At 50.8% G+C, this 26899-nt stretch overlaps 2 long non-coding RNA genes across 2 annotated transcripts; one reads left to right on the forward strand and one right to left on the reverse strand.

Moving 5' to 3' along the window:
* Positions 1–3664: 3664 nt before the first annotated feature.
* LOC120093746 (uncharacterized) lies at positions 3665–25694 on the reverse strand. The gene is made up of 3 exons (XR_005487437.2): positions 24464–25694; positions 23833–24003; positions 3665–7847 (listed from the first exon to the last, which is right to left on the reverse strand). It is a non-coding gene; the product is annotated as an uncharacterized LOC120093746 (long non-coding RNA).
* Positions 15418–20776, forward strand: LOC103692988 (uncharacterized). Its single transcript, XR_593737.3, has 3 exons — positions 15418–15932; positions 16680–16748; positions 19893–20776. It is a non-coding gene; the product is annotated as an uncharacterized LOC103692988 (long non-coding RNA).
* Positions 25695–26899: the final 1205 nt, after the last annotated feature.

The raw sequence follows: 26899 nt of genomic DNA on the forward strand, positions 1-26899 counted from the left end.
GGATTAAGTGTCCCGGCAAATCCCAGGACCTTACAGATGAGGGGACAGGGCAAGGGCACCGGAGGGAGGGACATCCAGAATGAGGAAGCCCAAGCTTGGAACCACAGAAGGTGCCTTGGCAGGTGCAGCAGGGCAGCCTGGCTCAGATACAGTTCTCTCTTCCCTGAGTGGCCCTGGGCCTTAGAGAAAGACCAACTCCTGCATAGTAGCCAACTGGTCTCCCCTTGTCCATCTTTCTGTCTTAGTCTTCACATATCTTCTTCTCATACACATTTTTCTATCCCTCTGTTTACCTGGCCTCTTCTTCCATACAGGATCTCTGCCATTGTGTCTTTTCCTAGAGACATAAATAACTTGAGGGGCCTGCCTGGTCTCTGTTCACTCTGATCTCAGTGCCACTCTTCCACCTTGCCAGGCCTGGCATGGCCCTATTTCCCGTTGCATGCACTGTGCTGGTCTCTTGTGAGTCCTTAGGTTCCGCAGTAGCAGAGGACCAGGACAACATTCTGGCTGCAGGATGTTTATTCTTTTCCTCTCTTGCACTTTGCTTCAAGTTCCCGGTCCCATTGCGGTGGAGGCTCGGGACACTGGTGCTCATTGGCTAACCTCAAGTTGAGTTACTTACGCACCTTACTCCCAGGCCCATGAGGGTAATAGGTTGTGCAAGGCCCATCTCCCCAAGTCCCTCTTGGGGATCCTCTGTTATAAAGCCAGCTGCTGTGTGGACAATCTGGAGTCAAAGCATGGGGTAGTCACATATGACGATTGGTTGAAATATCACAGCCTCCCCCTCCCCCATTGGTGATCTATGGGCTGTGTGCCCTGTAAAAATTATTTATCGAGGCCTCAGAGTGTCCTGATTTAGTGCATCTGCCTCTGGGGCTGAGAGGCCTGCCTGTCGGCTGGAGCCTAAGCGTTAAACGACGCTAAAAAGTTAAACGGCCAACGTTGGGGGCTCACTCAAGGAGGCACCATAAAGCTGTCGGAGCTGCTTAAATCAGGAATGAGGATTCCCCCGAACATCTTCTCTCCATATGCTGCAAACCAAGAAGCCTCTCCTCGCCCCTCTGCGGCTCCCCAGCATGAGCAGGCCGAAGAGGACAGGTTTGCTTGAGTAGACATTTCCCTCCAGGGGCTCCTAACAAGAGCCCGGAGCAGATGAGGTCATGGTACCCGGCCACCTCAGGCTGGGGCGGGGGGGGGGGGGGGTCTCTTTCCTGAGAGTCTTAAAGACTCTCATCAAAGATAAAGAAGATAAAGGTGCAGCTTGTCCCCAAGGGCCTGCCTTGTCAGGGTTCTCCCTTGAGCTTGTCTTTTTTGTTGTTGTTGTTGTTGTTGTTTTAATTTTTTTCCCCCAAGACCCAGCTTCCCTATGTAGCCCTGGCTGTCCTGGAATTCACTATGTAGACTAGGCTGTCCTTGAACCCAGAGATCTGCCTGCCTTTGCCTCCTCCCTGGTGCTGAGAATAAAGCTGTACCACCACCCCAGCAAGCTCGTCCTGATTTAATTTGCATTTCTGTGAATAGAATCCTCTGGAACTCAGTGTCTTCCCACTTGGGTTTGAAGAGAGAGTTCTGTCAAACAGGCTGTGCCCTCTGACCTCATGTGTCACACACACACACACACACACACACACACACACACACACACACACACACACACCCCTACTTTCATGACTCTTTGAAAGACACAGCTTATCCTTTGAGTATGAGGTGATTAGGGCACCTCTGAGTGCCAGCATATACTCAAGTCTGGCAGATGGTTCTCAGCTGAACCCCAGTCCATGCTGCCACCACCCGGCCACTGCCAGGCAGGAGGGAAGGTGGGTCTCCATGGGCTGTCTATCATGCCTACTTTCAGCAGCAATAAAATGTGCCTCTTAAAACCTCCACTCTAGTCCCTAATATTTGCCTGGCCATATATCTCCAGTGATATACGGGCAGAAATTGCTCATAAACAGCTATAAAACCTCTTGGAGCTGGGGAGGAGGCACAGAGCCCAGGCTGCAGGAAGATCGGAAGTGGTTCAGCTTCCGATCCTCCTATACCCCAAAATTAACCCCATATACCAGTGCATCATGGAGGAAGGTGACCCAAAGGAAGGTCATGAAGCCCCCAGGCTTCATCTGGCTGCTCCTGGGATGTACTGTGTGACCTTGTGCAAGTCACCCAGCTCCTCTATTCTATGCTTTATTCAGGATGTCAGCTGCCTGAGCCCCTCAAGAAGTTGTCGTGAGGACCAGAGGAGGCAGACTCACGCATACTATTAAAGAAATTTAGTATGTATGACACAGGCGCTGTCCAAACACACAAACTGGATACAATCATGCCCACTCACTTTGTAACACCCTGACTTGTAACTATTGCTATTGTCCTGCCACAGGTGCAAAACCTGGGGCCCTGAGAAGTGTGCACAGGAAATCGATGTCAGAGAACTGACTCCAAAGGGTGGTCCTTGCCCTTCCCATCTGTCAGGATGAAATCCTGGCGGGCAGGGGGGGTGGCTGAAGGGAACCTTCTTTCCTGGGGCTCATTCCTCCCAGTAACCCAAATGACAGCTTCCAAAGTAGAAGGTGCTTTGAGAGAAGCGAAGCTCCTCTCAGAAGAAATGGGAGACGTGCATGCTGAGTGGACCAGCCAGGAGAGTTCTTCATGGGAGGAGTACAGACCGTAACAACTGGTTCCAGCATCCCTACTCCAAGCCCTGCCCCCCAAGCCATCCACCAGCTGTTCCTCTGGTCTCTGCCCTCTCTCTCCACCTTTGCCGGAATACCCCTTCCTTGGCAGATTCCAGTCACCATCACCCCTGATAGGTCTCTATTTGCCCCCTCTGGTCCAACTACCTCCTCCCCTCCCACCTAGAGTTCCCGCAGCCTCTGGCTTCTCCTTCTCTCTTGGATTCTCTATGCAAGTCCCTAGCTGTCTCTTGTGACTGCCCACCCTGCCCCTCTCTCTCGGTGTCCCCCCAGCTGCCTCATGGGACACTTAGCCCTGGCCCTTCCTAATGCCCCTCTAGTTTCTACCCTACCCCTCAGAACTCCCAGATACTGCCTTACCCTTTGTCCTTTGTCATGTTCTGGGGTCTTGCCTTAAAAGGCCGCAGCATACCCCACCACCTGGCTCGGATGAAACGGCTGCAGTAGAGTCCCCTATTTGCTTGGGTTCGTGATAAAGGTCTCTCGTCTCTGAAAGTTTGAGATCTCCCAGGAGAAGGGTCTGTAGCAGTGAGAGATAGCTAGGAGGCTTAGAGTGGAGGACAGAGGTGTCCAGGAGAAGGGGACAAGAAGGTTGCCGTCACCCTGGCCCCGTTCCAGTCTGCCTTGATATTGGAGTCTAAACCATGGTCCACAGCTTCATCTGTTGGCAATGAGGGTCTGGAAATAGAGACAGACACGTCAAAGACGGCCATCATTGTGCCCCGCACCTCCCCTTCCCGGGTGGCTCCCACCCCCAACCCCACTTTTCTTTAAGTTTCCAAATCAACCTTCCTGCAATAATAATGATAAAGCAGGAAGCTGGGCCAGAGGACAGTGCAGATTTTTCTTCTTGACACGGAGTTTCCGATTAAAGGCAGAGGGACATAAATCCTCCTGCGTAATTGCTGTGCTCCGGCTCAAAGCCACTTGGGAGGGGGCTCCCACCCCCTTTGCCCCCCCTCCATCCTGAGTGGATCGGGAAGGGGGAAGGGAATGTAGCCTTGGCGCACAGGCTGTTCGAGGGGTGGGCTACATGCCCATTTTCCTGCCAGGGGTCCTAGCCTAGAAAGACTGAGACTCACAGTCATGTCAAAGCCCCTGGTTCTCCCACCAAGGAGCCCTCACCCTTCCCGGAGCCCACGGTGGCTCCTGGGACTTATGATCTTCCCCATACTCATTAGGACCTTGAATTTTATAAATTATTATGTGAGATTGATGTAGGGGAAACTGAGGCCTCTTGAACAAACTGGATGGTGGCAGACTTAACGCTGGACTGCTGTCTTAGCTACATTAATACTTGCTCTGTCACATGAAGGAAGAAGCTGACAGTGTTTGTTTATATTAAATCCCAGGCTTCCTGTAGACTTTAGAGTAGTTTTCGTATAGACAAAACACACACACACACACACACACACACACACACACACACTGAGAGAGAGCGAGACAGACAGACAGGCAGACAGACAGACAGAGAGAGCTTTTTGAATAAAATCAGGAATATCCCATGCTATTTATCCCTCTTTACAAACGAGGGGGAAAGAACCCTCAAAGCAGCAGTCAACTGGGGTCTCAAAGTCTTCCAACTCAGCCTCATATGCTTGCCCCATCTCAGAAATTCCCTTTGTTGGTGTCTTCTTTTTCGATTCGAAGCCAGCTCTCCTCCTCCACACAACCCTCCCGAATTAAAACCCTTGTTTCTACTCTCCTATCTCTCCCTGTACACCTTGAGCCATTCCTAAGTCAGGTCCTAGATGTCTCTTTTCTTTCACCAGACATGGGCTCTGCTCCCCCTAACCTATGTGTTCACTACTGCTCCCTTCCCTATAAACCCACACCCCAACAGCTCCACATGTGTACATGTGTGGCCATGGAAATCCTGGCCCTTCTGCATCAGGGGAAATCCCACAGAAGCTCCAGGGAATACAAGCATAGTTCTAGGTTTCATTCTATACACAGGAGACATCTGACTTGCCTTGCTCTTGAATCCTGTCTGACATCTTAAGGGAAGGAGTCCCTCAACTGGGACCAGGGAAAGATGCCATACCATCACCAATCTCCAGATACGACCAGACCCAGTTGATTCCTGCCGCGCTACTTGGACCACCTGACAAGGAAGCACTGACTAGATCCTGCAGTCACAACTTAAGTCCTGTAGGAGCCCAGGGGCGCTCTGTGGACACACCATGGCTTGCCCCTAGCAACACTCAGTAGGAGCAAGGACCAGGAAAAGTTGTGAAGACCTGTCTGAGTTGGGGAGAAAGCATAGGAAGGATATGAGAAGACGTGCATGGAGGGAGAGCCCATCCAAAGCAGCCTGTGTTCAGTTGCAGGCAGTGTTTGATCTCTAAGGGGAAGAGTTTTGTAAAGGCAGGAGAGAGTGAGGGGCCTTGGGAAGGAGGACAAAGGTGTCCACAGAGGTAGGAAATGAAGTTGCCAGGCAGCTGAGTCATGTTCTACCCTGTCCCAGTGTCCAAATCCAAACCGTGATCCACAGCCTCATTCGTTGGCTGTGAAGGTCTTAAGCCCAGGAAGGACCCTTGCTGCTCTGGGTGACTACAGAGCAGACTTCCTGCAGGGTGGAAGGACCAGGCAGAGGGGTGTGGTTTCCAGCAAGATCCTGCAGGGTATGTTTATGTGTTCCCAAGCAAGCTCTGGGCTCCCTTTCTTGCTGAGAATCCTGCCTTAGGTATTCCTGACACAGGGAGAGTCCATGAGGAAGATCTGGAGCCTTCTCACAGGAAATCCCAAACTACCAGGGATGACAGACCTTCACTGAATATCCAGGCAAGCAAACAGGAACGTTTTCCACAGCTTAATCCTGTCAAACTTCCTGAGATGGATGTATGGGCAGGGACTGGGTGGAGAGGTGCATAGGGACAGTCTTTGAGAAGAAAACTGAGGTCCATTCAGAGACAAGCAAGGATGCCCTTGAGACTTGGGGTAGAGAAAGAGCCTCCTGTTCCTATGGTTCATGGTAAGAGCAGCTATACAGCAGGCACAGGACCAGGAGACAAAGACATGAACCTGAGAGGCAGGAAGGGCACCGGAAGAGCTCCAGAAACTCAGTTTCCCCCCTCCATTCCCTGACCTAGACATTTAAGGCCACTAGCATTCATGCTCACCACAGGTCTATACATCCTGGCCCCCAATGTCCAAAGACACTCATTCTCCTGCATTCTAGCTTTCTTCTTTCCAGAATCCTCACTCAACTTATGGCCTACCCCTCCCTCAATGCAGGAGAGGGAGATCCATCCAAGCATCCGAGGAACTAGGGCTAGACATCCTGAGCTCCTACCTAGTGGCAGAGATGACCGAGACTGAGGAGCCTAGGGGGCTGCCAAGGATGGATGTGTGAGCTTGTGAGTCCAGGCTGGATCCGACTCTGCCTCTTACTGGTAGATACATCACTCATCTGCCCAGGGGTGGAGATGGGGCAGGGGGAGGGGATGAAAAACACCCACAGCCCATTAACCTACTTTTGCAACTTCATTAAAACAGAGTCTCCGACATGTCGCCATAAATTGTCTTCTGAGGAAGAAGTCTAATCCAACACGGAGTTCAAGCAGCACAGCCTTGCAGAATCGGATGTAATACTGAGCGGAAGAACTGTGTGTGGCATGGGGTGGGGTAGGGGCAGCACTCAGGGCTCTGTGGGCTGGGCTACTCCCGCTCCTGGCACAAGGCCTCCTGGGACAGATGAGAGACAGACAAGGGCTTTGGACTTTTTCTTCTGGAGAACAAGTCTCACTGTGTAACACAGTCCAGCCTCAAACCCACAATCCTCTTGCCTAAGACTCCAAGCACTAGGATTAGAGACGTGTGTTACTGCACCTGGCTAAAAAGCCAGCTTTTTTTTTTTTTTTTCCAGTTCTTGGAGTTGAACCTCACTGTTGCTTGGGAAGTGTTCTACCATGCAGCCACATCCCCAACCCAGGGAAGAGATTTTTCTACAGTATTATACATGTGATGCTCTGGCCAAGAACCCTCAGAGCTTCCCGAGCCCCTCTCTGCAAAGTTAAACCTCTTCTCAGTTTTCCAAGGCCTCCTCCAAGAAGCCATGTTTTGGCCTCACATGGCAGCATGTGCCTGCAATCCCAGGACTCAGGAGGCTGAAGCAGGGGGATCTCCGGTTCAAAATCAGACTGAACTACACACCAAGTCCCTCTCTCAAAATAAGAAAACAAAACAAAACAAACAAAAAGAATCCCCATGCTGCCCTAAGGCCATTTCTATAAGTGTATGTGGTAAGGCACTCTGTCATCCAGCCTGAGCTCAGCAGACCCCAGTGGCCTCCAAAAGGCTAGATGATGCCACTGTCCTGAGTGAATAGGTGGCTGAACCAAGTGGAATATTGGCCCACAGACAGCAGGGCTAGGTTCTCAACCCTGGTTAAGAGACATGGATCCAGCCCCCATGTGACTGAGAGCCCTGGATAGGAGTTGCTTGGGTCCTGAATCTGCCTTTGCTGCATACAGGCCTCAGTTACTTAGCTTCTCTGTGCCTTAGTTTCCTCATAGGACTGTCTCTTCTGGAGAACAAGTTTCACTATGTAATTACGCAATACTGCGCAATCATGTGGTTGAATCTTAAATAGGACAACCTATGGAACATGCACAGCACGTAGCACCCGGCACATCCTAGGGGTCAAATACATTGGCTATTATCACTGTCTCGCACTCATTATAAAGGACCCTTGAAGTTTACAGATCCCAGCTCCATGTCTTACACATGAGGAAACTAAGGCCCAGAAAGAAGAGACTTGCGTCCGAATCAGAACCTAGATTTTCTTTTACCCAGGCTCTTTTCCCTGAGACATGCCGCCCTTAGTTGAACAATGAAGAATTCATCTGGGGTAGTGTTGGGTTTCCTGTCACTGTGACCATACCTTGAGGAACAGCTTAAAGGGCCATGTCTCTGCTCACAGTCCCAGGCCTTTAGCTATGGATGGGGCAACACTGTGTCCACTGAAGCAGAGCATCACAGTTGTGATGAGGTAGGGAACAGAGCTACTTACCTTACATCCGCCAGGAACAGGACCCTTCAGAGGTATGCCCCAGTTGTGCTCCTCCATCTAAGCCCCGCCTCCTAAAGTTTCCACCACGTCCTAAAACAGCGCCCCCAGCTGGGGACCAATTGGTTCCACATGCAAGCCTGTGAGGGAATATTTCATATTAAAACCATAACAAGCAGGCAGTGGCTTCCTCTGTCGTGAGCATTCTATTAGGATGGTTACTTTAGATCCTCTTTTCAAAAAGACCTCCCTGGAAATAATGAATGAGAAGAAAAACAAAAATGACTCACTCTGAATCCCACAACAAAAGCGGACCAAGGAGCTGGAGAATTGGTAAAGTGTTTGCCTAAAACGCCCAAAGCCCCGGGTTCAATCCTCACCACATTATAAGATGGGTGTGGTGATATAGGCATATACTCCCAGCACTCAGGAAGTAAAGATAGGAGAATCAGAAATTCCAGGACATCCTTGGCTACATATCAAATTCCAAACCAACCTAGGTTAAATGAAACCCTGTCGTCACACAGCCAAAAATAGAAGAGAGAGAGAGAGAGAGAGAGAGAGAGAGAGAGAGAGAGAGAGAGAGAGAGAGAGAGGAGAGAGAATTGGGTTGACTGTCAGAAGAAAACAATGCGGGGGGCCAAGAGCAAGATGGCCTGGGGCCTAAACAGAGGGGTCCTCTTCCTTCTACCCTGGCAGTCTGTCATAAAAACCCTGAGGTGTCACAGATCCCAGACTTAGACCCTGACAGTGTGGTCTCAGAATTCCCACCACTGATGCTCCAAGAGGTGGGGCCCCAGAAGGGACATGTGCTCCTCAGGGCTTCCTTGTGAGAGAAGAAAGACCCCAGGAAATAGTTCCTGGGGTAGCTGGGGTAGGTTCTTCGTGCTTTTCTACTCTGACAGGAAGTGGGGTACCGGCCGGGGAGTGGAGCAAATGCTCTGCCGGTCCAGGTGTTTCACCCTGACGTGTCTCAGTCCTGAGCCTGTAACTCCACCCTAGCTACAGCCCAAGAAAACACTCCATAAAACACACTGCTTTAATTTTCCTTTGAAGGGGCAATTTAGCAGGCCGTCTGCAAGCCCTTGGGAGTTAAGGGGATCTATCTCGTTTTCTCAAAGTGCTCTCCCCAAAGTGGATTCCTGAGATCGAAGTTCACAGGTAACTATCGAGGAGGAAGAGGGTTTTTGGAATAAGCATGGGGTTTGCTAAAGTAAGAATGAAGAATAGAAGTATTTTTTTTTAATTTATACAAAGGAAAAAAAATGAGAGCAGGAGAAAGTCAGGCCCAGCCAACCATGAGGAGCACACAAATGCTGTGTGACTCTGCCTGGATCTTTTCCCTCTCTGGCTTGCCTGTAAGTGAAGAGCTCATAAAATAAGAAATGTGTGACTCAGCTCCAGGCTCTGGGGCCCTCACACCTACTCAAGATGAGATTCTCTGATATTCATGCTCACAGCCAAATTTTATGTACAGAGCCCTGGCGTTTTCCTTTTTTGGGATCTTGCCAGGACTCACTAAGAGCAATTTCAGCCCCCAGCAACCACAGACCCTCCTCTGCCCTCTACATCACCCCTGGGTTCCTCTGCCTGTCTTCAAAGGTGGATTTTATTAGGCTGCTGGGAAGAGGGAGCCACCACCCTTCCTTAACTTTTTTTTTTTCCTGGGGATTTTCCCATGGCCTTTCTCCTCTTCTCTCTAGGGCAGGGCCGAGGGGCAGTTGCTCCTGGGTCTCTGGATTTATCCAAGATCCTTAGGGACCACAGAGAGTGGGAGATGTTGGGGCAGGACCCTAGGGTGCTTTGAACATGTACTAACTCCCCTTTGCTCCCTGCGAGGAACATCTCCTGTCTGTAAGGTATGTAAAGCTCAGAAGTTTGGGGGTACTCTCTGGAGCTTCCGCCAACTCCTCTCCCAGGGGCGATGTGAGAAAATGAGGGCTGCTCGGAAGCAGAAATGTCAGATGAGGGTCTCATCCGCTCAGGAGCCCTCCCCCTTCTTCACACTTTGGAAGAATGTTTTCTGGTCTCTTAGAATTCCAGCCTCAGTATTCTCAGAGAAGGGGTGATAAAACAAGGAGCCTGTTCTCAGGCTAAGAAGGGCTCCAGAGGTCAGGGTCAGGGATAGAAGGCAGGATATCTTGGCTATGGGCTGGAAAACAGAAGTATGGGAACCCAGGGTGATGGGAAACTCTGGTCCCTGAGGTAGCAGCAGTAGCAGAGGAGACCTCACCAGGGGCGCCCACTGGAAATTTGCCAAGCTTCTGCAGCCCAGACTTCCCAGTGGGGACCCCGAGAAGGCCTGATGCCAAGTCACTGGGCTGGTTCTAGGGGAGGGAAGTGTGGATCCTCTGGAGCAGTTGTCAAGGGGAAGAGAAACAGAGTAGAGCCCCCATGAGGGGAATGAGAGGGAGGGGACCAGACAAAACTCAGTACTGGAGTCCTTCTAGTACTGTGTGTGAGAACTAAGCTCCCCTGTTTGTCTGTATGTCTGCTTTTTGAGATAGGGTTTCTCTGCATAGTTCTAGCTGTCCTGGAACTCACTATATAAATCAGAGTGACCTCAAATTCGCAGAGATCCACCTGCCCCCTGCTTCCCAAGTGCTGGGATTAAAGGCTTGCACCACCAAGCCTAGTTTTCCTCTGGAGCCAGGCTCTCGGCCCATTTAAACACACAGATGCCAGGCACCATGGTAGGGCCAGGGAAATGGAAATTAACAGAAACCCTGCTTCTGAGGACCAGCAAGGGGGGGGGGGGGGACTTGCAAAAAGACATACCCTCTCCAAATGCCAAGCACAAAGTCCTAAGGAAGAAGTTAATATAAACAAGAACAATCAAAAAGCATGCACTGCATGAGCCAGGTGTAGTGATAAACACGTGTTGGAAAATAAAAGCAGAACAGGAGTCTAAGGTTATATATTAAGTTCAAATCCAGCCTGGGCTACATGAGACCCTTTCAAACAAACCCACCTCCTGCGCCAAGTATATTGACAAGCTTCTGTAATCCCAGAACTCAAGAGGAGGGAACTATATCAGGAGTTCATGGCAAGTCTGGGTTACACAGCAAGACCCTGCCTCAAAAAATGGGACCTGAGAGAGCTAAGCATGTTGGAGCATGCTTTTAACCCCAGCACTTGAGAGGCAGAGCCAGGTAGATCTCTGTGAGTTTGTTGCCAGCATGATCTATACAGTGAGTCCCAGGACAGCCAGGGCTAGAGAGGGGTTAGAGAGATGGCTTAGCAGTTAAGAGCACTTGCTGCTCTTCCAGAGGACCCAGGTTCTATTCCCAGTAACCTCACATCAGCTCACAACCATTTGTTAATTCCAGTTTCAGAGGATCACGCGCCCTCTTCTGGACTCTCTAGGTACTACATGTTAAGCAGACAAACATGCAGAAGAAAACATCCACATATAAAATAAAAAGAAATATTTTTTTAAAGGTGGGGGTAGCCTGAGAAATAACACCAAAGGTTTCCTCTGCCGAGTCCCCATGCCTCCTGGAGGGTACAAGCACAAACCAGCAGCTATTGAGGGGCTCTTTGGCCACTCAGGCAGAGGCAGTGCAAATGTAGATAATTAGTCTTCTTTGGAGACTTATCTTCATATGCGATAAGGCTGGAGGCAAGTTGGGACTAGATCAGAGAAAGCCGTGAATTCCTGCTGGAAGTCTTAACTACTCTTCATCAGTCCTGGGGAGTGACAGAAGGCTTCTGTCTGGAGTGAGAGAGAGGAGCCTCGTGCAACAGGACTAGAGATCTGCCCTGGAAGCTGCTCACAGATCAGGCTGCCTGTGAGAAAACTTTAAGCAACAAGCATGTTGGTGTGATACCGTCTCTGGTGGTGAGTGTGTGCTCGCACACACAGACACATGCATACATACATAAACCTAGGAGAGCCTGTTTCAGTCTAGGAGAGCCTGTTTTCAACCAAACTGCCCCAGCCTGCTGTGGTGGGGAGACTGTGAACCATCACCTCCCTTCCTCATTGCATCCTCCTAACTACCTGGATGGGCAAGAATGCAGCTGCCACCACCACCCCAGGTGCCTGGTGTATCCAGGCCCACCCTCACCTACTCTAACTGCAGTCTATTCCTGCAGTTACTCCTGCAGACGCATACACAGCCGGGAACAAAGTGAGCATCTCCCCCACCCGGTAATGCTCCCAAATCTAATGTCAGTAGTGGCTGACACCGTAGCATGAGATGGAGAATGACCATCTTCCAGTCTGATGTTAGCTCCTAAAGGTAGTGAAGAATCGGGTGCTGGGATGAAATGAAGGGCATTGCTGATGGGGGCCAACCCAGGGGACATGTCAACTCTGAGGTGGGGACATAACTGAAATAGATATGAAATAAGACGTAAATAGAGTTGGGGAATTATGCAGAAGAGGAATCAGTGGGGGACATGAGTGACCTCCTGTCCCTCCCCCCAACATTCTCATTCTCTCTCTCTCTCTCTCTCTCTCTCTCTCTCTCTCTCTCTCTCTCTCCTTGCTGAGGTCAGGGAGATCCACTGGCATGGTTTAAATCTGAAACGTCCCTCAGTCCCTCGAAGGCTCACATTTCAAGTGCTTGTTGCTCAACTAGTAGCATTACTTTGGGAGGCTTTGGAACCTTTAGAAGGTTAAGCCTAGCCAGGGATGTCAAGATGGCCAGGTTGGTAAAGTGCTCAACACACACGTGTGAGGACCTAAGATCAATCCCCAGAAACTAAGTAAAAAGCCAGGTGTGGTGACACATGTTTGTCACCTCAGCAATGGGAACACGGAGAGAGAAGGATGCTGTGGCTAGGTCAACCGACCTAGGCTGACTGTCAACCTCTGACCAGTGAGATCCTGTCTCAAGAAGACAAAATCACCCAAAGCTGACCTCTCACCTCCATATGTAGATACACATGCACAAATAGACGTGCACCTGCACACGTGTGAATACAAGCACATGTACAGGAAGTAGACCTACCTGGTTAAAATAGGTCACAATGGGAAGATCTTGGATGTTTATACCCAACCACCGGTTCCTCTTTGCTTCCTGCTCTGCTGTGGCATGAGGGACATCTGCCAAACACCCCTCCCACTGTGAACTAAACTGATTCACCGTGCTTCCCTCACCATGATGGATTAGACCAGGAGCCAAAATAAATCTTTCTCTCAGCTGATTGTCAGGTACTGTGGTCACGAGGACACGATCACATCACCACTCTGGACAACTGGTTTCTTTTGCCCTTTTTTGGGACCCTGGTGCCCAGGTGCTTAGGTCGGGCCTTATCCCTTCTCCTTCACCCAAGACCCCCACAGATAGGGATCCTGGTGCAGTAGGCATCCCTGAGCTATCAATGAGTCATTAATTATCAGTGGTTAGCAATTATCATATCTACGTCACCGCAGCCTCCACCACCCAGAGAACTGACACAGGCTTGGTCCTTTGGTTTCCTTGATTCTCAAGCTCTGGACATGGGGAATTGTTGAATACATGCTTCTGACCCTTAAGACCTTGGTGCCCTGGCGAAAGGTCAGCAGGAGCTTACCAACCTTTCAATCCTTGGGGAGGGTCTCGCCTCCCTCTCCAGGCCAACCCAGCCTCCGGGACCAGCCTATAACAGACACCCTTCTCAGACAGCCAGTGTCACCCACTCCTCCCCTCCGAACAGTGATTCAGGCTTTTTCTCCTGCCCTCCTGCTCTAACCCCACACTATCTCTGAGGCTGAGGTCTGTGGGCAAGAGAAGGAGATCCACCTCCTCACAAGTGTCACTGTGCTTCTAGGCCCTCACTTCTGCCTTTTGTTCAAATATGCCTTAGCCCTGACTATACCAGGCATTTCTCTGTGACACTTGTCCTTGATCTTGCCCTCTGTGAGAAGGACACGAGGAAAAGGCCATCTGTTTTTAAGTCCTATGCCAATATGCCAGGCCACTGGCACCGTGGCTTTGAAAAGCTTTCAGACTTCCAGCCTTGCAGAATAGCTCCCCTCATTTCACACCCCTGACTGGTGCTCCTGTAACCCCATCACCAGGGGCACTGGGAGGAACACCTGCCTCCAGCTCAGGATGGCAGCCCTGGCCCCAGAGGGAAAGCTGCCTCACACAGCCCAGCCCCCAGTCCTCGTTCTAGAAGGAGGTAATTAGGAGCTGTGCAGTCCTTGTCCCCCAACAGGTACAGCTAAGCAGCAGCATCCATCATCAGGGGCAGCTGCCAGAGATGGGAAGAGTCACGTGACTGGGCAGGACCAACGGGAGGGTGAGGGGAGGCCTCTGAGCTAGGGATTGGCTGGACTGAAGCTGGAGAGTTGAGGGCTGTTGGGGATAACCTAAGAATGACCTTGTAGGGACTTTAGTGCCCCTGGCTCTACCCTGTCTCCCAAGACATCCTTCCATCTGCCTTCAGCTCCTCATCCGAGGCCCGCCTCCCTGGCTCTAGCCTTTTCTCCTGCCCTTACACGTCATTGATTTAGGCCCATTATTTTTCTCTTTCTAAAGAACGGTGGCCTCGTGTATGCTTACCTAGTCTGAATGAGATGAAGAGTTTTCTGGCCTAACCAGATGGGTGCTGATACCTCCATGAGCGGAAAAGGGAAAGAAGCTGACAGGAGTAAACGCCAATGCAGGTGTGATCCCCAATTGCCCACGTCCATGCCAGGCTGTGCCAGGCCGTGCCAGGCTGTGTGTATGAAGTGCATGCTAGCAGCTGTACACATGGCGTGGGTGCAGCCCGGGATGCGTTTTGAACACTTGGCACTGATGGGACACGTTACCTAATGTGCTACAGTGCACGAGAAAGAGCTGGACACAATGACCTTGTACCTTATTTCTGTGAGCATGCACAAGCTTACGGTCCCATGTCCCTGGACCTGTCACTAACACGATGGACTTCACCTTGACTGTTTCTGACCCAGGTAAGGGAACCCCGGCTTACTTGCCTCTAACTCCTTGGCACATCTCCAAACCAGATGAGGAACTCCCTCCTCAGCCCCAGAGCCACAGGTCAAAGTGGCAGCTGGCAAGAGAGAAGAAAGGGAGGAGAGGAGGGGGGGCTTCCCCAACACCTGTGAAGGGTCTTCATTACATATGCAAATTCTCTCATTAGCAATGCAGAACACTTCCTGAGTTAATGGCTGCCTCGTTTCTGTGAAGATATGCTGAGAGGGGACTATGGGAAGGAGAAGAGTTGTGCCAGGGCTTTCCATCCCCCAAGGCTGATCCCTGGCAGGCTTCGGGAGGGGAAGGGGGAGGAGCCTATGGCAGGGACAAAGGACAGCAACCAGCAGGCTTCTGCTATAGGCTTTGCATAGGATATTTGGCTACGCTTGGGCAAACTGGACAGAGCATAGCTCTGCTCCTGTCGGGAACAGGACCAGCAGGAGTAACGCTGGGGCCAAGTGCACCATTCTCATCGCCACGCCCTCATCTCTCCATCCCCCAAGCCCAAAAGCTGCGGTCCTTCTGGCTTTCGTGAAGTATGACCCTGGTTTCTGCCCCACAGGACACGGAGAGCTCCCTCCCTCTTACTGGTTTAACATGCATCCTCAAGGCCTCATTTCTCCCTGCCTTTGCCCTTGAACACCAGAAGAAGAAGGGGGACCCATTCCACAGTCTGTCACCCCAATTATAGAGAAGGGAGTCGGGAGTCAGACTCTCCCTTGCCTGCCCCTGCTCTTGTATGCAACCATGTACAAATGAGCCATTTCTTGGGGTTCATTTATGTTGTTTCAATCTCACTGTCATCAACATGGCACCGGAAACAAACACAAGCAGTAACAGTCAACCCACAAGCGTCCTCCGAAACACAGGAGCATCTGCTCACCTCACAGAGGCACAGGCCACCCTGCTCATATTAACTTGTTCTTAAACACACACCCACGCTCTCTCCAGCTTCTGCTATCCTTGTGCAAGCATATCACCCCGTTTTAGGGACAGAATCCACAGAGACCTCCCCTGCCCTACCCCCTACCTTTCCTTTCTTTGCTTCTTCCTCCCCCCTCCCTCCCTCATCCCTGGGTACCCGTTTGCCAGGGTTATTTATAGAAGCAAGCGATAAATTCAGTGTGTTTCTCGGCGTGCAAAGCTATAAATAATGGCACAGATCATTAAACCCCGAGAGCAGGCCCAGCCGCCCCGCAAACAAGATGAAGTGCAAACCACCACGTGAGAGGGAGAGAGGGAGGTGCAGGGGAGAGAAGCAGGCCCAGCCTGCACCCCTCAACCTAGGCCTAGGGAGCATGGGCTTCCAAGGTACCTGCTGGGCCCAAGGGTTGGGGCAAGCTCTGGGGTGGGAGTGGGGAGGCTCACACACTGGCAAGACAAGCTTACCATATACTCCATCCTTCGTCCTGCCTCTCTCCCCATCCTCCGCCTCTCACTTCCTTCCTGCATGTTCCTCCCACCTTTCATGTCTCTCTTTTAAAAAAAACAAAACAAACTATCCTTCACTGTCCTGTCAATGGGGTAAGGAGTCACTATTGTTTTAAATTTATTTTTATTTTATATTCATTGGTGCATGTATGTATGTATGTATGTATGTATGTATGTATGTATGTATGTCTAAAAACATCGGTGCATGTATTTCCTGCATGTATGTCTGTGCGAAGCTGTCAGAATCCCTGGAACTGACTTTACAGACAGGTTGAGCCTGCTACGTGGGTGCTGGGAATTGAACCCAGCTCTAACCACTGAACCCACCTCTCCAACCCTGTTTTGTTCTGTTGTTGTTGTTTGTTTCTTTTCTTTCAAGACAGGGTCTTGCTATGTAGCTCTGATGTGTGGATCAGGCTGGCCTCAAACTCACAGAACTCCACCTGCCTCTGCTTGAATCTAAGTCCATACCACTATACCACCCCATATTTTCCCAAGTCCCCTCTGCTCTTCTTCTGTTTCTCCAAGTTCCCTCCTGCCCTCTTACCATCTGCCCTTCATCTCTCCCTCTGCATCCACCTGTTTCCTTCTTCCTTCCTCCCCCCCCCCCCAACCCCATGTCTGCAGGCTCCCGGAGAGACTCTGATCCCACCAGGAGCCTTCAGAGGCAGAAAGTTCCCTGTCAGCAGAACACTGGTAAGGGCTGCTGATTCAGTGTCTGTAATATCCAAGGCAGAGGTGGTCGGCAGGGGCAGGGAGGAGGACAGGGAAGATGGATGAGGAAGGAGATATCATAGACACCAGGGACGGGCTCGGAATGAGGGGCTTTCTAGGGAGCGGAACCAGAACCAGGCTCCAACTCGAGCTCATTGGCCCTAGCTTGTCAGCCCAGGGAGGGGTGCTTTCAAGGTCTAGAGGGAGAAAGCTGTGGGAAAAGAACAAGAAAACACAGAAGCAGATGGGAGAGGAGGGGAGCCTCAAGGAGGAGCCACTGGAAAAATTGAGAGGAGTTGGAAGCGGCAGAGAAGTCAGCAGGCGCAACAGAATGTGATCCCACCCAATGTTACCTAGCCCCCCAGATCCATGCAGACCTCAGAGGCCTCATTGCCTTCCTGAATATGGGCCAAAGTATAGAAAGTTTGGGATCCCAATTATGACTACCCACCCCTTCCCCCTTTGCTCTTAGGAAATGCCTCTACCTTCTGGGGTTCTCCCACCCCTTTCGGGCCTGCAAATTTGCCTCAGCCCTAATGGTCTCTACATCTCATCCCTTCACACTGAGCCTACGTTGGTCAGCCCAGGAGAGGCCAAGCAAAGCCCAACTGGGAAGCAAGACCAGAACCTAAAGCAGTAGTCAGTTTTATCCTTTTTGGAGTTGGGGAGGGCTATCAGGTGAACGAATTCCAAATGGAATTGTAGAGATAGGAGTCTGCCACCGGCCAGAGCCTGCGCCCGAGGGATGTCACATAGGGCTGGTAAGATTTGACTGACTGGATGGTGGGCCTGAACAAGGTGTTGTGTCCTGGTGGTGTGGCCAGAGATGGATGGTAAAGCCTGGAGTCTTCCCCACCTGCCCTGTGCCATGGCCATACAAGCATCTGCTCCTACTCACTCCTGGGCAGATTTGATGCACAACTTGGTTATTTGCCCGGGGGATTTATAGTAGGAACCAGCACTAAAGCTAAATCCCCCAGCCACTGAGTTAAATCAGCTGCTGCGATGGGCCGGAACGAGGGAGATGTTGGGCTGCGAGGCTGCACAGTGGGGCTGGAGAAGAAAACACTTGTCCCTGCTCCCTGGGGATCCCTGTCTATAAATCCCCCTCAGGCACCCATTAGGGAGAGCAGTCTCAACAGACTTTAGTGCTGGTGACACAGAGGATGCCACAGCGGGCAGTGCTTGAAGAAGCAGACTGTAGCCAAGGGCTGGGGTAGAACTACAAGAACAGCTTAAAGCATTGGGCTAGTCACAGTGGATGCCACAACTCTGTTTTGAGGGGCTGTGTGAAGTAGAGTCTCTAATGAGAGGATAGGTTCTGGACAGCCAAAATTCCCTGGGCTCAGATCCTTGCTCAGCCACTTACTGTGTGACCCCCTAGGCAAGTTCCCTGGGCCATTGTCTCACCAGCAGAGACCTCCTAGAGTCTCTGTGACTAAATGAGATATAGTGCCTACATCTGTGCCTCAAGTTACAGAACAATCTCTTGAGGCCAAGCTAGGAATGTTAAAGGAGGGGCCAGGCTGTCAGACCCTTGGAAGACTCTAGGGGGGCCAGGAGAATGTTTAAAGAAAGAGGAGGGAGCTGAGAAGTTACCTCAGTGAGTAAAATGCTTATGTTGCAAGCATGAGAAAGTGTTTGGATCTCCAGCACCCATATAGAACACAGGCATGGCTGGAACCCCAGTGCTGAAGGTGGAGAAAGGCAGATCTCAGGGCTCCCTGTCCGGTTTAGCTGAAAAGCTCCAGGTTCAGTAAGAGACTGTTTCAGAAGCTAAGGAGAAGGGCAAGGTGAGAGGATAGCTGAAGCCAATCTCTAGCCTCCACACAGACACACACAGACACACACACACACACACACACACACACACACACACACACACACACAAGAAAGACAGAGAGAGACAGAGACAGACACAGAGGCAAACTCTGATTTATTGAGGTCGAGATTCTCAGTCTCACTGAGAGAGTGAAACCAACCTTCCCCAGGGCTCTGATTGAGCATCCTCCATTTGCCTGTCCAATGGGATTGACTGAAAAGCTTTCAGCAAGCTATTTTGATTCTCTAGACCTGCTCTGCTCATCTACAAAATGGGCACAATAAGAGTCTTTTTTCCGGAGTTACCAAGAGAATTACACGAGATTAAACACAGTTCTGGAGTAAGTACTGATTAAATTTAGCCCCGCCGTTACTATGACTTCCTCAGGTGGGCAAGTGAAGGTTGAGCATGGACTCTGAATGTAGCCTCCCTGGACCCAATGGTGTGACTGATAATGAGGTGCAAGAGGACTGAGGTACACACGGAAGGCTGTGTGGATAACTAGAAGAGTCAATAAGGAGGCAGAAACCTAAGAGGAAGACAGGAACGGACAGGAATAGAAAGTATGGCAGACTCGCAGCGGAGAAAGAGAAGGATGGGCCAGAGGCACAGGAGGAAGCCAAGGATGAGATGAAGGCGACCTCCCCTCCCCCACCCCCAGTCCTCCACCCCAATAGAAATAAATGGCAAGGTAGAGAATGGAGATGATATGGGAAAGTGAGAGGAGCTAGAGCTGGAGTAGGTGTACTGAGAGCAATGGAAGCCAGGATAGTAGAGAAGCAAGACACTGGGAAACAGGCTTAAGACAAAGGAGGGAACCACAAGGCAGAGCTGCCAGGCTTCTGCCAGATCACAATCTGAAGCTGGCTCCATGGCCTCCTCCCAGCTCATCTTTCGCTTGGCTTCCCTCGGCCTCCCTCCCTCCACCGCCACCAAGCCTGCCCAGAGGGATCCTGGGGTGCCTGGCCTCTGGGTACCAGATCACAGGGTGAGAGGACCCCCAAAGTAGAGCAGAGCCCAGATAGTCAGCCTCCTTCTGGCAGGTCCCTTTCATCAGCAGGTTGACCTCCAAGAAAGAACCCTTGTGAGTCAGACAGCATTGCCTTACTCATTATGGCCACCACACACTCCAGAACATTATGGGTATTGATTGACTGATTCCTGAAACAGCCCTGTCATACCTGTCCCACAGAGGCACGCTAAGGCCTGGTGGTGCGAGTCCAGGAGACCCCATGCCCCTGCCCCACTGTGCCTCTTTCCTTGACCCTCTTTCTATTGTCCAATCTTCACTTCTCTCTTCCTAGTAGGCCACGTCGCAAACCTCAAGCTGGCCTTCTGTTCGCGTCCCAGGCATTTGCAGCAGAATCTGGTGCGGCTGCGTAGAACCTGGAGCCCCTTCACTTGGGAATGAGCTGGAAGGGCAACAACTCAACTGAAACCACATCACACAGCCGCTGCGGCACAGTGGGACCGCTGTCACGTTGCACCTTCAGGACCTCAGTCTTCCCGGTTTCCACACCTAGAGGACCAGAGATGGCCTGCCATCTAAGACCCACCCACGAAAGAACCGGAACAGATAAGGAAGCAGAATGAGAAGTGTTCCTGGACAGAAAAGCCCAGAATGTACAGCTACCGAAGAGGAACCTGAAACTTAATCCACAGATTCCTAACATAAAAATAAAGGGAAACAGATAGCAGCTTTAAAAATCTCACTAGCCACACCGGGTGGTGTTTGCCGGCAATATTAGCATTCTGGAGATGGAATCTGGATGATCAGGAGTTAAAAGTCATCCCCAGATACATAATGAGTTCCGGGATAGCCTAGGCTACACGAGACTGTTCCAAATAATAAACCAATATAGCCTAGGCTACATGAGAGTCTGTTTCAAATGATAAACAAGTCTCCCCCCATTCCAGAAGGCTTATCAGTCCCGTTCCCAGCACCAATTCCTTGCCCTCCATCAAAGCATGGTCAGGCAGGGCCAGCAAGATGGCTCGATGGGTATAGGTACTTAGACCTAAGTTAGATCCCCGAATCCAGGTAAAGGTGGAAGGAGACAGTGGGTTCCATAAAATTGTCCTCTGACCTTCAAATGATCCTTCAATGGCATATACACACATGTGTATGTCTATATATATATACACATATATATACACACAATGATAAATAAATAATTTTAAAGATGTATCTACTTTGATGTGCATGAGTGCTTGTACGGATATATTCGTGTCTGTATGTCTGTCTGTATGTATGTATGCATATATGTATGTATGTACACCATGTGCATCTCTGGTACCCATTGAGGTCATAGAAGGGTGTCCGATCACCTGGAACTGGAGTTACAGACAGTTATGAGCCACCATATCAGTCCTGGGGACCAAAATCGAGTCTTCCATGAGAGTTGCAAGTGCTCTTAATCACTTAGACATCTCTTCAACCTATAAATGAAATTAAAGGAACACACGTACACGATGTAACACACTCAAAACAGTGAAGAGATTTTTCAGTGGTTAGAGCACTTACTGATTTTTCGAAGAGCCTGGGTTCAATTCCCAGCACCAACACGGTAGCTCACAACCGTGGTGGTTCAAGTCCAACTTCAGGGGATCTGATACCCTCTTCTGGCCTCCAAGGGCACCAGGCATATGTGTGGTACACAGACATACATTCAAGCAAAACATTTATACATATAAGATAACATAAACAAATATTCTTCTTAAAATGTTTAAAGAACAATGAAAGGAAGGGCTAGCAACGTGTCTCATCAGCTGAGGGGTAGCCACTGTTCTTGCAGAGGACATGAATTCTACTTCCAGCATGCTGGGCAACTCAAGACACCTGTAACTCCAGCTTCAGGTCCCTCCCCTGGCCTCATTCATATACATACACCCACCTACAGACACATGCATACCCAAAATAAATCAAAAATCTTTTATTTTAAAGGATTCTCGATGTGGTGGAGGCAGGAGGATTCCTGTGAGATCCAAGCCAGCCCTGGTTAAACAGAAGGAACCTCTCTCAAAATTAAAAAAATAAGTAAGAAAAAAATGTGATCATAATAACAAGGATTTGGCTCGTTCTCATCACTACACACATTCTAGACTTTTTTCCTTGAGATGGGAGGCAGAGAACCTTTGTTATGGAACTGGAGGGCGGCTGGGTTGAAAGAATTTGAGGTCTGAGAGAAATTGAGAAAGTAGAGGTCATGGTGCCCCACAAAAGCTCTCCCAGAGCAGGGAAGCTGAATCCAAGGAGAAGGCCAGTTCCTCAGTGTGTTTCCTGCTCCAAACTCTCTCACACACACACACACACACACACACACACACACACACACACACACACACACACAGCATCTCACATATCCTAGATTGCCCTAGAACTCACTATGTAGCCCAGATACCCTTGAAGTTCTGACCCTCCTGCCTCTGCCTCTCGAGTGCTGGAATTGCAGCTGTGTATACCTCAGTGTGCCTGGTCTGAGAGGCAGTTTGGCCTACAGTTGAGTGTTGAGAATAAAAAGTGCACATCTGGGCTCAGCTCAGTTTTCTCTTTGTGACTCACAGGGTTCCCAGAGTAAGGAGACCAACTAGAGACTAGGGGGAGGCAGTCACTTCAAGAGCCCTGTCCCCCATCGTGGGTAGGGCCTTGGAGAAAGAGGCTTTGATGTGGTGGGTGCTGTAGGTGCTCCCGGACTTCCTCAAACTGTCCAGCTAGGGACTTCTGGGGACCTTTGGGAGCTTTGGGGTTTCTTTGTTTGGCTCTTCTCTCACTGCCTCTCTCCCTCAGTCTGTAATCTCTTAATTTTAGGTTGAGGGTGCCTTGTGCATGAGAATGGTCTCTCAAAATGGAGCCTGAGAAACATCCGCATATGCGTGTCCAGAAGACTGCTGGAAATGCAAGCTCTTGGCCCTGCCCCCGGACCCATTCAGTCCCATGTAAAGCGTGTGATCATCAGGTGATTCAGAACACATTAGAGTTGAAAGCTGTAGCCTACACTTCCAGAAAGGCAGACCAGGGACCCCCACAGGCAGAGTGCCCAAGCCATTCATTCATTAAAGCTCCTATTTGATAAACAAGCACCTGCTGAGTGAAAGATGCCAGGCACTGGGGATAAAACTGTGAATTACTCGGGGGCTGGAGAGATGGCTCGGCAGATAGGAGAACTGGATGCTCTTTTAGAGAACCTGGGTTGGTTCCCAGTACCCACATGGCAGCTCGTGACGATGTTACTTCAGTCCCAGAGGAACCTACACTTTCTTCTTCTAGCCTGCATGGGCACCAGACAGTCACCTGGTACACAGATACCTGTGGGTGCCTAGGTCTGTGTGGCCAGGCTGAGAGAACAGGTTTGTTCTCACCTAGTTGTCTAAGCCTAGCCAGCACCCCAGCTCTGCAGAACAGGGCCTTATTTAACGGAAGGCTGTCTCAACCCTGTGGCTGATGAGATCCACCCTTTGGATCAAAAAGGAGATAGGATTAGGAGCAGTGAGAATCAGAATCTGAGCAAAAGGTGGGAACTCCTGAATGTGCCCCACCATCCCAGGGGCACACTAAAGCTTGTTTCCCCACCCCCAGTGCTGAGAGGGGACGCTATACACTGAGCTATACCCCAGCCCTTGGCCTCTCTATTAGAACCCCTCCAGGGTGCCACTCTGACCTCCCACAACGGTCTCCTGACAGAAACCTCCCATGGATAACATCATGCCAGTTTCTCTTTAACCCAGAAGCTGAGACAGTGAAGGCAGGGTCCACCTAACAGGGTGACCACGGGATAGGAGACCAATGGAGACTGGTTGGGACTGGTTGAAGGACACTGAAGAAAAGTAAGGAACACACAGACTCAGGGGTTGGGTGAGAGTAAATGCTGCATGCAGAATGGGACCAGCAAGGGGAATCAGTTAGAAGTCTGCAGCAGTCAGCAACATAGGTGAGCAAAACCGGCTTTGTCTGAAATTCTTCAGGTGGAGAGAGTGAAGTCTGAGGTTCAGAATCATGTTACATTTTGATAAAAGGGCTGAGCAGTATAAATATATTCTGGCCATTAAGAACTCAGGAGAAAGGAAGAAGATGGCTGGCTGTTGGGTTCAGGGCCTGAGCCAGCTGACAGGATCAGCCATCCAAGAGGATCTTGGGATTGGTTCCGGAAGATCTGGTCAGAGTAAGGTTTGTAGCATACAGAGGACTTAGGGTAGAGAGTCACCAAGAACAAAAGCAAAGAAATAAGGAAAGAGTAGATGACACACCTCTGTGTACCTCTGTTGTCTCCTTCGAGCCTCTGTCTCATGGATGGGCATAGTCCTGTGCTCAGTAGCCCTCTGCTGCCTGTGGCAGGGCAGGTACATGAGGAACAGTCAGTCCTGGTCACTTGCTGGCAGGAGTCCCCAAGCAAATCGTTTCTCAAGGCCTCAGTTTCCCTATTGGCAAAGCAGTAAAGAGAAGGCAGGATTTCAGACCCTATTGATCTGTGCTTTCCCCCCCCCACCGGCCAGAATGCTGAGCATCTGGAATCTTGCAGGCCCTGTCAAGAGTGAGCGGCACAAGGTGTCCAGAGTGTCTGTTGTGTGGAGTTCCCAGGCGAATGAAGTAGAGCCAGCAAGTAGCCAGGACCATGTAGATAAGGGCCAATGAGGGTTGCTCAGAATGAGGAACGACCAAAAGACCTCATCCCACATCTCTTCCCCAAATCCTTCTCAGCATGTGTTTTGTTTTTTCACTCTGTTGCAGTATTGAAGTTTCTGTGCTCTTGTCTTTGGACTCCTTAAGGATCTCACCCAGCATCACTGAACACTCCTGAATCTCTATCCCCAGTCTGGTCTTCACAGGAATCTAAGACCCACGAGCCTCCTCTACTTGGATACTTAGCAGGCATCTCACACTAAATGTGTCCAAAGCATGTCTCCTGAGGCCAGCTTCTTGGTACTCCATGACACCAGGTGATGGCAAGTTCCATATTCTGGTCACTGATGGGAAGCAAAACAACACAAAACACCTCTTAGTTTATGCTTGACTTTACTGCTTTCATAGTTCCCATCTGACTCACCGCAAACCCCCCTACAGCTGACTCTGCAAAATCCATCCAGACTGTGCTTTCCATGATGCTCCACTGCATCCTCCTGGCCCAGGCCCCACTCTCTCCTCGCTGCTACAGTGCTCTCTTGGACGTCCTCGCTCCCCACTGCATTCTCAACATGGCGGCATCACTCTCAGGCCCTGACTCTCCAATGGCTCCCTGTTCATTCAGAGTGTGAGTGGAAGTTTTGCTGTGACTCATTAGTCCCCAACACGATCGTGATTAGCTTCCCGTGACCTCTAAGAAGCCACAGCTCATTCCCTTCCTTATTTTCCCTACTCCAGTCACATCGGCTTCAATGCAGTTCCTCCAGCGTGCCAGACATGCTCGCAGGAGGATTCCCCCTTGCTGTTTGTCTGCCAGGAAAGATCTTCCCCTAAATCTGCCTGGGCCATCAGCATCTGGTAAATGCCAGGCTCCATATGTTGGGAGTGGGGGGACAGAACACAGATATGCTAGGGAGAGAACGGGAAGATGAAACAGGGGAGTTGGGTCCCTCACAAGACGTGAAATGGCTTGTCTTGCTGTCTCCCTGGGACACTGTCTTCAGAAAAGCAGGGATCTCGGGTGGGTCTGCTCTTGGTTCTTCAGCAAGTGACCCTTTTCTGTACTAATCACAAGGCTGATGGGCCCGTGTCTATCAACCTCAGGATTTCCGGACAGGAGCTGTCTGATGGTCCTGAATGTACAGGCCGGTCCTTTCTGTGCCGAGAGGATACAGAGAAGCCACCTTTTTCAATCATGCACTTGTTACCACCACCTCCAGCCTCTCCTTCAGGCCTCTTACTCTGATGCTAGGATGTGGGCTTGAAGAGGAAAGGGAATGGCTCAGGGAAAAGGGCACAGGAGGCTTAAGAGAGGAAACTGACGCAGAGAAACACAAGCTGTGTGGGGCCAGTGACCCAGAGATAGACGGGAATTGCACAGGCCAAAAGGAGTCCAGGTCAGAGGTGGATGCAGGCAGCAGGTGAAAAACAGCCATGCACTGAGGGTTGGGCGCTCTGTCCAGAGGGACAGACCCACAGGATGGGAAGGAGCCAGGAACATCCCAAAAGAGGAACGGGAGGGGCGGCACGGGCAGCAGGACCACGCGCTGCCGGGCTGCGCGGGCGGAGGCGGACGGAGGCGGACGGAGGCGGGAGGAGGCGGCGGGCTCAGCGGAGCGGGCGGGCGCCGGGAGCGGGCTCGTAAAAGCCGCGCGGCGCGGGGAAATTGCCGCCAGAATCGCTGAGCTCCACAAAACGCCGCCCGCGCAGCCCGCCGCCGCGCCCGCTCCAATCTCCAGCCTCATCGGCGCGCGGGCTGGTTATGCATTTAAATGTTATTTAATTGGATTGCGGAGGAGCTGGGGGCCAGAGTGCCCCCGCCTCCGCCCCGCACGCGCTGCACGTCTGTTTTTCCGAGTCACAGATTGCCACGCACCCCCTCCTGCCCAATCCTTTGCCTCCGACGCTTCTCTCCCTCCCTCCTGAACCCGGCCAGAGGACACTCAGAAAGACATCAGCCTATGAAGACTGAAAACTCAGAGGCTCCACACGAACACACACACACACACACACACACACACACACACACACACACACACACCCTGAAGACGCACAAAGACATAGCAGCAGCATAAATTGGCTACACTCACTTATACGAGTGTCCATCTGGAAGATTAAGAATGGCATACAAAGATGGTCCCCGGGACCACAGAAGTACACAAGTGCGTATTAACACACTGGGAGCTCGTGCTGCAAAACAAAACATCACCTAACCTCTCCCGGGATAATGGCATCCACAAAGCGACATTCCCGAGCACGGGCAGGAGATGGCAAAGCATGATCCACATAGGATGAGGCAGAGACCCTCCCCAAAGCTGGGTAAGAAGGGAAGCCTGTGTTCATGCTTACACTCAGGCAGACCATCACATATTTGCTGTACCCTTTCAGGGTTGGAAAACAAAACCTTTTGTTCAGTGACATGCTGTCCTCCCAAACCCTAGCACACAAAGCTTCAAGAGGCAACTGCCTTTGTAAGGAAGTTCTTTAAACTGAACAAAGAAACAAAATCGAGTCCCGATTACAGCAAGCAGGATGGTGGATAGACACCAGGAGGGCCTTCCTGAGAGGATAGAAGCTGGAACCCCCAAGAGGTGAGGTTGGCCATGTGTGTGAGGTGGGTTTCTCCCATCTCCATAGGGAGCTAGCTAAGAAGTCAGCCGCACCATCGAGGTGCATGGGAGGACAGCATGTCCT

The sequence above is a fragment of the Rattus norvegicus genome, chromosome 7, assembly GCF_036323735.1.
Source record: "Rattus norvegicus strain BN/NHsdMcwi chromosome 7, GRCr8, whole genome shotgun sequence".
Classification (NCBI taxonomy): Eukaryota; Metazoa; Chordata; class Mammalia; order Rodentia; family Muridae; genus Rattus; species Rattus norvegicus.